Below are 12537 nucleotides of genomic sequence, written 5' to 3'. Positions count from 1 at the left end.
ACCTCTCCTCACTTGAGTCCTTTCCTCCCAGTGTCTTGTCACAGTGGCTTGAGAAAAGTGACCAATGTAAAAATGACATGTGTAGCCATAGTCTTCTTTTTACCCCATTTAGTTTTCAATTTTTATTGTTGTCTACATTTATTTAGTGTGTGTGTTTGTGTATACGATCCGTTATGCCTAAAAGCAAGCATGTCCTAAAAGGACAACTATTGGGAATCAGCTCTTTCCCAGATCTTGTGTGAGCTGGGAGTTTGGCTCAGGTCGTCAGACTCCCAAGTGAGCACCCTTACCAGCTGAACTATCTTACCAGCCCTTCTATCTATCTATCTATCTATCTATCTATCTATCTATCTATCTATCTATCTACGATCCTATGTCATTTACTCACAATTGTTATACCCCTATGACTATAAGCTGAGCATTTTTTCTTGCAAAGGCATGTATATTATTTATGCCTATTTTAGCTTGGAAATAGCATGTGTTCTGTCATATTTGTATGTATTTCTTCAATAAGGCTCCTTTAAAATGAAAATAAATATCTTTTAATAAAATTAAAATTGTTATTTCCAAAAATGTATTGTCAGGATTTTGATCTTTTGAGATCTTAGACTTGAGAGGTTTCGATCTTTGGGGACTTCTGACTTTGGACTTTGGCGTTCAAGACTGTGTCAGACTTCCATTTCTGTGACAAACCTTAGAAAGAGGACAGGTTTATTTCCATTATTGGCTATCTATACAGAAAAATTAGATTTCCTCTGTGTATTGATGAGGAATGAATCAAGTTAGATGGGGAGGGGTAAAGGGATTAAAATTTCCCTCCTCTTCTATCATTTCTTTCCTTTCTATCTTTTTTTTTTTTTTTTTTTTTTTTTTTTTTTTTTTTTTGAGAAAGGGTATCATGTAGCCCAGGCTGGTCTTGAATTTGCTATGCAACTAAGGCTGACCTTGAACTCCTGAATGTTGGATCTTAGGTCTGTGCCACCACACCAACTTCTTCCTGTCTGTGTTGAGATAAGGACAGCATCTGAGAGGTTCTTGGCACTCTTGGATGGAGAAGCAACAGTACCTCAGGAGTTGAGTCACCTCCTAGCTGGGATGAGTTTTCCGTAAGTCAGGGTCTTACTCTGGAGCCCAGATTTGCCTCAAAGTCATGGTAATGTTCCCACCTCAGTTTCCCAAGTGCCAGGACTGCAGGTGTGAGCCTGCATACCCAGCAAGCTCATATCTTTTGGACAAGTTACTTAATTGCTCTGGGCCTTAGTGACATCAGAGGAGAACAAATTAGCTGCCTTTTAGCCCTAAAACATGAAATGGAGGCCATTTGTTCCTCTCTACCCCTGAGTTTTCTCATCATGCAATGACCTTAGAGCCTTCTGATACCATGAATATTCTCCATTCATCTCAGAAAAGATCAAATCAGAGGCCAGAGAGACCAATCAAGGCCAAAGAAGAAGGTTCTTTCTTATTCCAGACACACATAGCTCACAGATACCAGGGTCACTGTTCACTTTGATCCAAATATCCTAAAGGAAATTGTTCTCTACAATGTCCCCTAAAACAGCCTCCCTGGCATGCTGACCCATGGCAAGGAGAGCAGGACACATAGAGACCATAGGCACCACACCACAGCTGCCTCCAAGCTACCCTGTCCCAGGATGCTCCCTGGCCAGAAATGCATTTTTCCCCCCCCAGACAGCAATATGCTTCAAGGCATCACTGCCACTTAGACCTTCAAGTATTATCTGGGCCAGCCTCACAAAACCTGAGTTGGTGTGAAGGCACCTTCGGCACCGAGGATGCAAGTCACCTCAGAAAGAAGGAGGCTGCAGGAGCCAGGTGGTCCTCACTGAGAGTGTGGAAAGTCCTCCTCCATGAGAACTGGGAGACAGAGCTTCTTTCAGAAATACCAGAGTGATAAAACCTCTGTGTGTGTGTGTGTGTGTGTGTGTGTGTGTGTGTGTGTGTGTGTATGCCTCATGTGTGAAGGTGCCCTCTTGTGCAGGGACAAAAGAGGGCATTGGATCCCCTGGAGCTAGAGTTACAGGCAGTTGTAAAGTTGCCTGAATGGGTACTAGGGATGGAACTACTCTTCAAGGGCACAGTGCTCTTAACCATGGAGCATCTTTTTAGCTGCTCTTCTTCAGAGTCCCTAGAAAGGCCAGCTGATGGTGTGGTAGCAACGTTAGTGTAAGGTATGTTATTTAATATACCAGCTAGGGGGAGGGTATGTATGGAGTGAATTATCATTTGAAAAATGTATACAAAAGGATTACTAGAGTAGTAACAGTATAGGGTCTTTGATTTGTTACTTTTAGGTCATACTTGCAGAAAGCTCACAGTAGGCTTATAAGCTGCCCGAAGTGAGGACAGACAGAGTGGTGCTCCTGGAGAGAGAATCATACCATGACAGAAACCTCCTCTGTCCCCACCTCCTTCCTCAGTCCCTCTGCTCACTGTCTCCAGAATCTACCTGGAATACTCATGCACTTCCCACAAAGTGAATACCATCGTTCTTGTGGGGTGCAACCCAGGACAACTGAAGGCTGAGGGGGAATTCCACCTGTGCTTGGCAAGCAATCCCATGTGCCCCCACTATCCTGCTACCCTAGAATTCCCAGTTGTCTTAAGCCTCCTCTAGACCAGTGGTTCTGAACCTTCCTAATACTGCAACCCTTTAATACAGTTCCTCATGTTGTGGTGACCTCCCCAACCATGAAATCATTTGGCTCCTACATCATAACTGTAATTTTGCTACTGTTACGAATTGCAGTGTAAATATCTGATAGGTGATCCCCAGAGAAGTCATGACCCACAGGTTGAGAACCACTACTCTAGACCTTCACTCGCTCTGATCTCCTTCCTGGAGTTGCTCTGCCAGTCTCCCAGTCCTGGGAAATGCAGAATGAGGGGCCTGGCTCAAGACTGAGCACACCTAGCAAGACCCACGGGCCAGCACAAGTGTCCAGAGTCCTGTGACCGTGGATTTTCTTACATAATGCATTCTCTCCCTGGTCAGCTGTTCCATGTCCTACAGTGTCCACCACCAGCTCTGTGGCAGTTAGTTCCCACTTCGCCACACTTCACACGTGATCCACAAAATGTTCAGTTGTGGATTGGAGAACTGCATCCAGGTGACTGTGGGTTTTTCAAGCTCAGCTGTCCAAAATCTGTTTTCCCTACCTCCCGAATGGCCATGCACCCTAGTTCCTTCTCTTGGAGTCTTCCCTTTTAGTCTTTCCAGGTTATCATGGAGATCTTAATAAGGGTCCCTCCCCTCCTTGAGCATGTTATATGGAATATGGTGGATGAAACAAGTTGTCAGCAAGGACATTGTGTGCCATAATATTGGGTGCCAGGGTCATAAGCTCCTGCTATAGACAAGGCAGAGACAGGGAATATGGTCGTTTGAATAAGATTTGCAACCATAGGCTCATAGATTTGAATGCTTGGTCATCAGGGAGAGGCATTATTTGAAAGGATTAGGAGGTGTAGCCTTGTTGGAGGAAGTGTGTCACTGGGGGTGGGCTTTGAGGTTTCAGAAGTCCATGCCAAGCCCAGAGTCTTCCTCTTGGCCATTGGAACAGGATGTAGCTACTCGTCCAGCACCATTTCTGCCTATGTGGTGCCATGATGATAATGGACTTCCCACCATGATGAAAATGGACTAACTCTCTGAAACTGTAAACCAGCCCCGATTAAATGCTTTCTTCTATAAGAGCTGTCCTGATCATGGAGTCTCTTCACAGCAATAGAACACTGACCAAGGCAGGGCACCAGTATTATTTGTCCTGACTGGGGATCTTGAAAGTTCCACCATGGTGTCAAGTTAGTTGGCTCACATTCTCTCTCATCATTATGTCCTGGTGGCCAGGGTTCAAACAGACAAACTTGTCCTCATGGAGAGTCATACCTAACTCGGTGCAATCTACTTTGACCTCACAGGAAAGAATGACCCATGACCTGGAATCTCCACTGTGGGCTCACAAGCTTCAGTGATCCTTAGACAAGCAGTCCTTCACACCTAGTAGACTTAGAGCACAGAAGTACGAGGGGGTGAGAGACACAAGACCAATGGCTGACACACTATTTTCTATAGAATCATCTGAAATGATGGCCTCAAGTCCACTGGAAACCTGCTGTTCAAGCTTTGTCCTCAGTGGCCTTCCTCCATTACCCAAGCCCCTTTGAAAGTTTCTCCTTAAAATCCAAGCTCATTTGAACTCAAGAACTTTAGACCGACAGTTTTGGAACCTGCATGGGACCTGACTAAGGCCCTCTGCATACAAGAGACAGTTGTGTAGCTTGGTGTGTTTGAGGGGCCCCTGGCAGTGGGATCAGGATCTATCCCTGGTGCATGAGCTGGCTTTCTGGAGCCCATTACCTGTGGTGGGACACCTTGCTCAGCCTTGATGCAGGAGAGAGAGGCTTGGTCCTGCCTCAACTGAATGTACCAAGCTTTGCTGACTCCCGTGGGAGCCTTTACCTTTTTGGAGGAAGGGATGAGGGGTGGATTGGGAGGAAGCTGGGGGGAAGTGGAAGGAAGTATGAGAGGGAGATCTGTGGTGGGTATGTAAAATGAATAAAAAAATTTCTTTAAATTAGAAATATTTCTAAAATTTCTTTACAATAGAAAAAATAGTTTCTAGCAGGAAAGTTTTTGCCTTTCAAGCATTGCGGGACGTTTACCCACCAACCCCACAGCTCCCCAGAGTTTTCTTGAGTGCGAGCAGCAGGAAATATTAGATAGAAGTATTTAGATTGTGGAGATAAACAGATAGAAAATAAAGGATAGCCTCGAGAGAGCCTGGAACCTATTCCAATGGCCCCGACTGTCTCTGCCCCAGGGTATTTATAGAGACACCAAGGGGTGGAGCAAAAGACCTCCTCCCCCAGCATAGCCAAGTGCAGACCATCTCAGACACCTGCACTCAGGCCTGTGGTCCTAATCATCCTCTCTATGCGGACCTGCTGGGTAAGGCCACGAAGAACCTGAAAATGGGCTCCCACAAAGCATGAGATAATTTCCTTGATATAGACCCCAATGAGAATGCTTCTTCCGCACGGCCTTTTCAGTTGCTTGGTGCCTGGTGCCCTGGAGAGCAGTGGGAGGCAGACTCTGTCCTGGACTGCAGCTTGTTTGCGGCTCTGTATCTCTGAGGCCAGCTGAGATGGGAGTAGAACTGCTTTTGTCTCCTTCTCAACATTCTGGAATGAATGGAAAGAGGGGGTCATGATCAACATTTTACACACACACACACATACACACACACACACACACACACACACACACACAGAGAGAGAGAGGAAATTGCCAAAGAATGAATAAACATTATTACAACACCTCTTTGTGTAACTAAAAATGAGTTGAGACACCATTTCATGCAGCATCTCTCCAATTCCATTTGCTTGCCACCAGACCTTTCACTGAATATGTTTATGTCATTCCTGATCAGACAGATTATTCTAGAGCACAACACAAATGTTAACTTTTATTTCAGAAGAAAACAACACCTTAACCTATTAAATGACATATTATCTAACAAAATCAACACACTGGAGTTGTGAGCTCCCTACCTATTTTTGTGTCTGAGTATAAGCTTCACTGGTGGTTCTAGAATATCAGCGTCCTGCTCTGGCCTTGTGCACATGCCCAGCATGCCATCCCCATACCCAGATGAACACACATGGCATAGATGTAGCATACGTAGATGTATACCACAGATGCAACACACACACAAACAAATTTCCACTGATCTATGTGTGTGGGGTGCAACTCCTTTTAAATCTGTGACAGTCACCAAGCTGTTCAGAGTGGTGGCGTGGCTGTAGTCCTAAATTAGGAGAAAAAAAGTATGGTTAAGGAACGGAGCTGTCCTTTTTTGAAGCCATGTATCATTTTTTTTTTTTTTATATTATAGCCAAAATGAGACTCTTGTGATCCAGGCTGGACCATACTGCCTAGGTACCCCAGGATGATCCTGAACTCCTTACCCTCCTGCTTCCCCCTCGACAGTAATGGGTTATATGCAAGCACCACCACAACAGACTTAGGTAGTGCTGGGGATCGAAACCAAGGCCTTGTGATCGAAAGGCAAGCACTCTTCCAGCTGAGCCCCAGCCCCAGCCTTAAGCTTCTCAATTAAGGTTCCCACTAAAGGCCAGCGGTTCTCAGCCTTGAGGTGAGGTACTTTCTGTAATGACTTCCTTATCCAGTGATGCTGGGGATTGAACCCAGGGCCTCATGCATGCTGAACACACATTCTGGGACTGAACTATAGCCTAGTCTCACTTCATCTTCTCAATTGCTCTGTAAACTATGTGTTATTATGAACACACATAGCAGATGAAAGACTCACAATTTTCTTGTCTTAGCCTCTGGTGCTAGTATTACAGGTGTGTTGATGCACATCCAGTTTCCCAGAACTTCTCAAAATGCTGGCATTCTGCCCATCATGACCTAAGACTCATTAAACCAACATCGTCAATGAGCTCCCAACTCCAGCAGGAGATCCACGTCCTCTTCCTGCTGGAGACCTATGTACTATGTAGGTGAGCAGTTTGAATTCTTTGTTTTATGGTTCCTGCTCTATAGCTTAGGTCATATCATTGTTCTGCCCAAAATAACCGGAAGAGGTCTCCCTCTACTCAAAAGCACCACTGTTCTTCCTGCCCACCCTGGACAATGGAGACCATGGCTCTGATGGACTGTATTATCTGCCATCCTTTTCTGAGACCAACCACAAATCCCAGTCCACAGAACTGCTCACTGATGCAGGAGCACAGTGAACCTGAGCAAGGCTGGCCCCTCCCCCACGAGACTCCCCACTGGTCCCTCTTTACAAGTCACCATAAATCACCTCAGGTGTGCCCCCTCTTTCTCTGAAACCCACAGTGCTCTGTATTTGCCTCCGGAAGACTATATATAGTACAGGTGCCTCATGTGAACAGGTGCTCATTCTCTGTGTGATCTCCCATTTGTGTCCCCAGGCACAATGGAGCAAGTTTTCTATCTGTCACCTCATGTCTTTGGTTTTTTTTTAAATGAGTGATTATCCACTTTTTCCTGACAGGGTCTTACTATGTATCTTTAACTGGCCTAGAACTTGCTATGTGAACCTGGCTGGCCTCAAACTCACAGAACTCTTATCTGTATGTTCTTCCTGTATGCTAGGATTAAAGGTGTGTGCCACATGCCTGGCCTGACAGCACACCTTTTGTGGACACATATCAAGATCTTGCATCTTTTATATCCCCAGGCACACTATAGGGTAGGTGCTCAAAACAGTGATATACAGCAAGTAGGTGAGTCTTCTTGCTCAGTTTAGTATTCCACCTTCCTTCCTTCCTTGTGGTCTCCATCTGTAGTTCATTCTAGCCTGTAACTCACTATGTCGTTGTTTAGGCCAGCCTCAGACCTATTAAAAGCTTCTAGCTTCAGATTGTCAATGACTGGGTTTACTGGCATGAATTACCACTCCTGACTAGAATGAAGTATTTCTAATAGAGCATTGAACAACTTGGCCGATTCAAGGGACTCTGAACGTCATCTATACACTGTCATCAAATTCATTGTGAACTGACCTTGCCATGCACTGTTCCTTCCAAAGAGCTGTCTGTGCAGAATCAGACCCTGGGTGTGTTCTCCAACAGCCGTGGGAAGTTAAGGGAGAAGAAACAATCTCTGATCAGGGATGGGTTTTCATTTCTTTGCCAGTGTTCCGTGGAGGCCACCCCAGGTTTCTGTTCCTCTCTGAGTGTTCAAACAGGCAGAATGGAGAAATTGTGCACTTAAAAGCAAGTGAAATGACCACAGGGCACTGGTTTTCCATAGTCAGAACTGCCCTGGAAAAGCAGGAAGTCTGAGGCCGCAGGATTAGGTGTCTCCAGAAGAACTCAGACCTGGCAGTGTGGAAGTGAAATGCTAAGTCACTGGGGGTCCCTCTCTGAGACCCTCTCTTTCCAATGGCACAACAGAGGGACATAAAGTCTCTTCTCCAACATCTGGCCACAGATAACTGGGAGCTGTGATCATCAACTTTACTACAGCTTGACAGGATGGAGCATCATTTCTGGATGTGACCATGGGGCTTTCTAAGGAAACTTTTGTGTTGGTGCACGGACTGAGTGGACAAGGTCCACTTTCAGCATGGGGTGGGGGTCACCATGCACCAGGTAGGAGCTGCCCAGAGCAAACAGGCAGAGGAAAAGAGATTTCCTTTGTGTCTTTTCTGGGACAGACATGCTCTTCCTCTCTCCTATGTCAGAACTGTGGTCTGTTGGCCATCAGTTATGAGGTGTGGACTTGTGTTTCAAGGTCCTCAGGGTCTTACCTCAGACACACTCAAACAAGTAGCTTCCGTGGTCTGTGCTTTTCAGACACCGAATGAGCCAAACTACCAGAATTCCAGAACTTCTACCTTGTAGAAAGCCTGTTGTGGGAAGACTGCCATGGAGGTCAATTCCTTAAGAGATGTGAGGTCCTGAGAAACTTCACTTGGACTTCAAAGATGTTCAGACAGCCTGGGCACCTACACAGAGACTTGCCACAGAGACGGAGTTCCACATTTTCCTGTCTACGGCAGTGTTGTGGGGGGGGGCAGTCTCTGGAGACCCTGGAACTGCAGGGCTATCAGTGTGCACCCACAGCCTGGGACAACTGCAGGCTCAAGACTCCAGCTGTGAGAGCGGTCAGTGGACTGAGCACAGCAAAGCATAGTGACTGGGACTACCCACCCCATTCTTGCTTATTTCTCCCTTCTAAAATGGAACTGAACAGCTTACTCTGCTCCTTCACTGCACTTTGCAAGTGTGTGGATTCCTGACTGCACAGGCTCACAGCTGGGGAAGGCTGAGTGTCACATCTGTGTCAGGAGGTGTCCTGGTCCCTGACTGCACAGGCTCACAGTTGGGAAAGGCTGACTGACTCACCTGTGTCTAATTGAGACAGAGCACTGCAGTTTAAAGATCTTCTTCATTCTAGAGGAGGCTTTGACTCATGCAAGGTAAGACAAGGATCAGGCAATTCTTTAGAAACTTCCAAATAGCCAGGACTGGTGATACACACGTGGAATTTCAGCATTTGGAAGGTAAGGAAGCAGGAGCTCAAGTCAAGTCTATTCAGGCTACAAAGCCAGATGTTACAAAACAAATTGGCTGAGATATTTGAGGATTTTCTTATTTTTTTTCTGAGACATTTAGGCATCTTTTTCCTTCCTTCCTTCCTTCCTTCCTTCCTTCCTTCCTTCCTTCCTTCCTTCCTCCCTCCCTCCCTTCCCCTCCCCTCCTCCCTTCCTTCCTTTTTTCCCTTCTCTCCCTTTGTTCCTTCCTTCCTTCCTTCCTTCCTTCCTTCCTTCCTTCCTTCCTTCCTTCCTTCCTTCCTTCTCTCCCTTCCTTCTTTCCTTCCCTCCCTCCCTCCCTCCCTCCCTCCCTCCCTCCCTTCCTTCTCTCCTTCCCTCCCTCTCTCCCTCCCTCCCTCCATTCCTTCCTTCCTTTCTTTGTAACAGATACCAGGAGACAGACTAGAGTGCTGTCCTTCCCTGACGTTTTGACCAAACAGAGTCTCTTCTGTGCTGCTGTGTCTGCCCTGCTGGCTGTGCTGTCAGAAGCCGGGGCCTCTCCTCTCTCCACATCCCCTCACCTTGAGAGAACTTTGGATATAGAGATGGCCAGCCCTCCCCGGTGTTCATGCGCTTTCTGGAGGTTCAGGCTCAGTCACTGCTAGAGCTTCACCCATGGAGCCATCGTCTCCCCGGCCCTACTTGAGAATTTCCGAAGAGGATCTCCAAAAGCATTGAAAACATAATCTCATGCAACTGAACTTCTCTTGACTTTGCATCTCTCCCTTATGTGACAAGGTTATCCAAGAGTCTGGTTTTCAGAGAGTAAGACTTCAACACAACACATTCCTTATGAAGGGAGATCATTTCAGTAGATACTTACTTTTGATTCTTCAAATCTCTATAGAACTTTTAAAAAGTGAGGATCTGACTTTCAACAAGTTTTAGAAAATTGACCTGGCTTAAGTTAAACACTACTTTTACAAGCCAATCAGGGCAGCAGGACACACAAACACAGCACTCATCACTCCAGGTTCTGACCCCACAGCAGAGTCTGTGGATTATGGAGCAAAGCCTGAGGACGTGGACAAGGGGACACAGCATTCTCTGTGGTGCTCAGTGCTCCAGACTCCAGACACCGTCCACCGGCACTGCCTCAGCTGACCAGTGAGCTCCAGGCTCACTCCTGTGTGGCTGACCCAGACGCAATGGGGACCACTTCTACACAAGTCTTTTCCAAGTCAGGGATCTGTGGTGACTAACCTGGCCTTGTCAGCATCACACTTTCCCCGGGCTGAGAGGCTGATGCCGATGTGCTGGGCACTAACTCATCGGAGACATCCTCTAGTCCACACACTGGTGGTGGCTTGGCAAGTCTGGTTCCCATAGAAGAGGATCAGCCTTTGTAGGTGACCATGCTGCACCAGTGCCCACATATCCACTTTGATTTTCCTCATTACCAACCACAGCACTAACCTGGAAGCAGGAGCTGGAGCTGCATCCACGGAAGGGTGTTGCTAACTGTCTTGTTCCCCATGGTTTGCTCAGACTGCTTTCTTATAGACCCCAGGACCACCTGCCTAGGGACAGCACTGGCCTTCCCACTTCAAACATGATTCAAGAAAATGTCCCACAGGCTAACTGCAGGCCAGGCTTATGGAGGGATTTTCTCAATTAAGATTACTTCTTCTTAGATAGGTCTAGGTTGGTGTTAAGTTGATTAAAAACTAACCAAGTGAGTTGAGTTTTTGGAGTTTCTTATATATTTATGCCATGCTTGTATACCATCATGCTATCAGGCATTTGCACTATTTGTCCATTGGGCCACATATCAGCAAATTTCAATATGTTCCCCAAAGGAGTATTCTGTAATCTAATGTCAATTTGGAATGAGCCTGAGCAAACTATGTATTCTTAGTTTGTTTCTTCCCCCCCCAAATAGCAATATTGAAACATTGATCTATTTTTTAATTATGGGAGAATTTTCTTTTTCTTCTTCTTCTTTTTTTTTTTTTTTTTTTTTTTGTGACAAGGTCTTACCATGTAGCCGTGGCTGGCATGGAACTTACTATGTAGGCCAGGCCAGCACTGAACACTTAGAAATCCAGATGTCTTTGACTCCCAAGTGCTGGAATTAAAAGTGTGTGTCACCACACCTGGCAGTGGGAGAATTTTCAGAATCATAAATGGCTTTAAAATTGGTTAGAATATGATTGTCCCCAAAATGTTATAATGAGTGCCTTTTGTCCATTCATTCACTTGTTCATTCAGTAACTGACTTTTCCAGTTTATCCAGATCTAAAATTGTCAAACGTATTAACAGTGTATGAAAGCCACTTTCAGAAACTTCAAACCGAAAGGTAAAACTTGTCTTGAAGAGTCCTCTCCTAAATCTCCGCATTCCTCCTTGGAACAAGCATACTCCACTGTTCTAACCTCAGATGTTCTGTCACTTACTCTTCCTCTTGCAGGTGAATTCAGAGATGACCCATAGTTCTCTCTGCATATCATTGTGTGGACTCTTGGACTTGGGCTCATTTTAGTTCTCTGTTAGTGTTGGTATTGGCTAAAACACACAGCCCTGCTGTGCTCAGGTATGGTGACACCATGAGTGTGATCCCAGCAAAACTGACTGAGGGGAAGGGTGGGCCGATAGAATGTTTGGGAGGCAGTCGGTCAGTATTTCTGAAAACGTTAGCGTGTGCTTCTTTCACTCCAGCAATTCCACGTCCAGGAATTTAGATACAGTCCAGACTTAAAATGCTGTCACACTGCAGCACTTTCTGTACCATAAGATCAAAATTGCAACTGAAACAAATGGAAACCTCCAAAATAGGCAGAGGTATGTCAACATTGGACAGTTAAACTATGGTACTTTTATGTATGTTGATTATATTCAGAGAAATGTTCTGTGGCCTTTAAAACTAGAATGGATATAAGTATGTATGTACATAGATTGGGAAAATCTTGTATAAAATGTGACCTATTGCTTTTGAACAGATAAAGGATACACGTGTGAAATAAATACTTATGAACAATATACAAAATTGACGATGATTGACAATGTCCTAAGGAATGCACAGGTGTCTGCAGCAGGGTGGGAGGGGGATTGAACCTTTGTCCCCTGTTTAAAGTGGCTGGAGCTATCTCTGGGTACAGCGCACTACCAAACCTAGCTGAGCTGCAGGCCTCAAGCTACAGAGCATGCTGTGGGGCCAAAGGCCTGCTGACAAATCTTGCAATTCACGGCCCCCCGTGATGTCATCAGGGCGGCAGGCCGCTGCGCATGCGCACTAGCGAGGCTCGAGACTAGGCGTGCGTTGGTCGGTTGGCGTTCTGTGTTTCCTGGCGACCTGTGCAGGGAGGTTGTTGTCCTGTCCGTTAGGACTGCCCCGTGTTGAGTGGGCGGCATCTCAGCGTCCACACGAGCCAGGGCCATCGTGGCTGTAGTTGTCGCGGTGGGCTCATGGACGTCGCCGGA

This window comes from Peromyscus leucopus, chromosome 3 (genome assembly GCF_004664715.2).
Source record: "Peromyscus leucopus breed LL Stock chromosome 3, UCI_PerLeu_2.1, whole genome shotgun sequence".
Lineage (NCBI taxonomy): Eukaryota > Metazoa > Chordata > Mammalia > Rodentia > Cricetidae > Peromyscus > Peromyscus leucopus.
Note: the sequence above shows the minus strand (reverse complement) of the source record.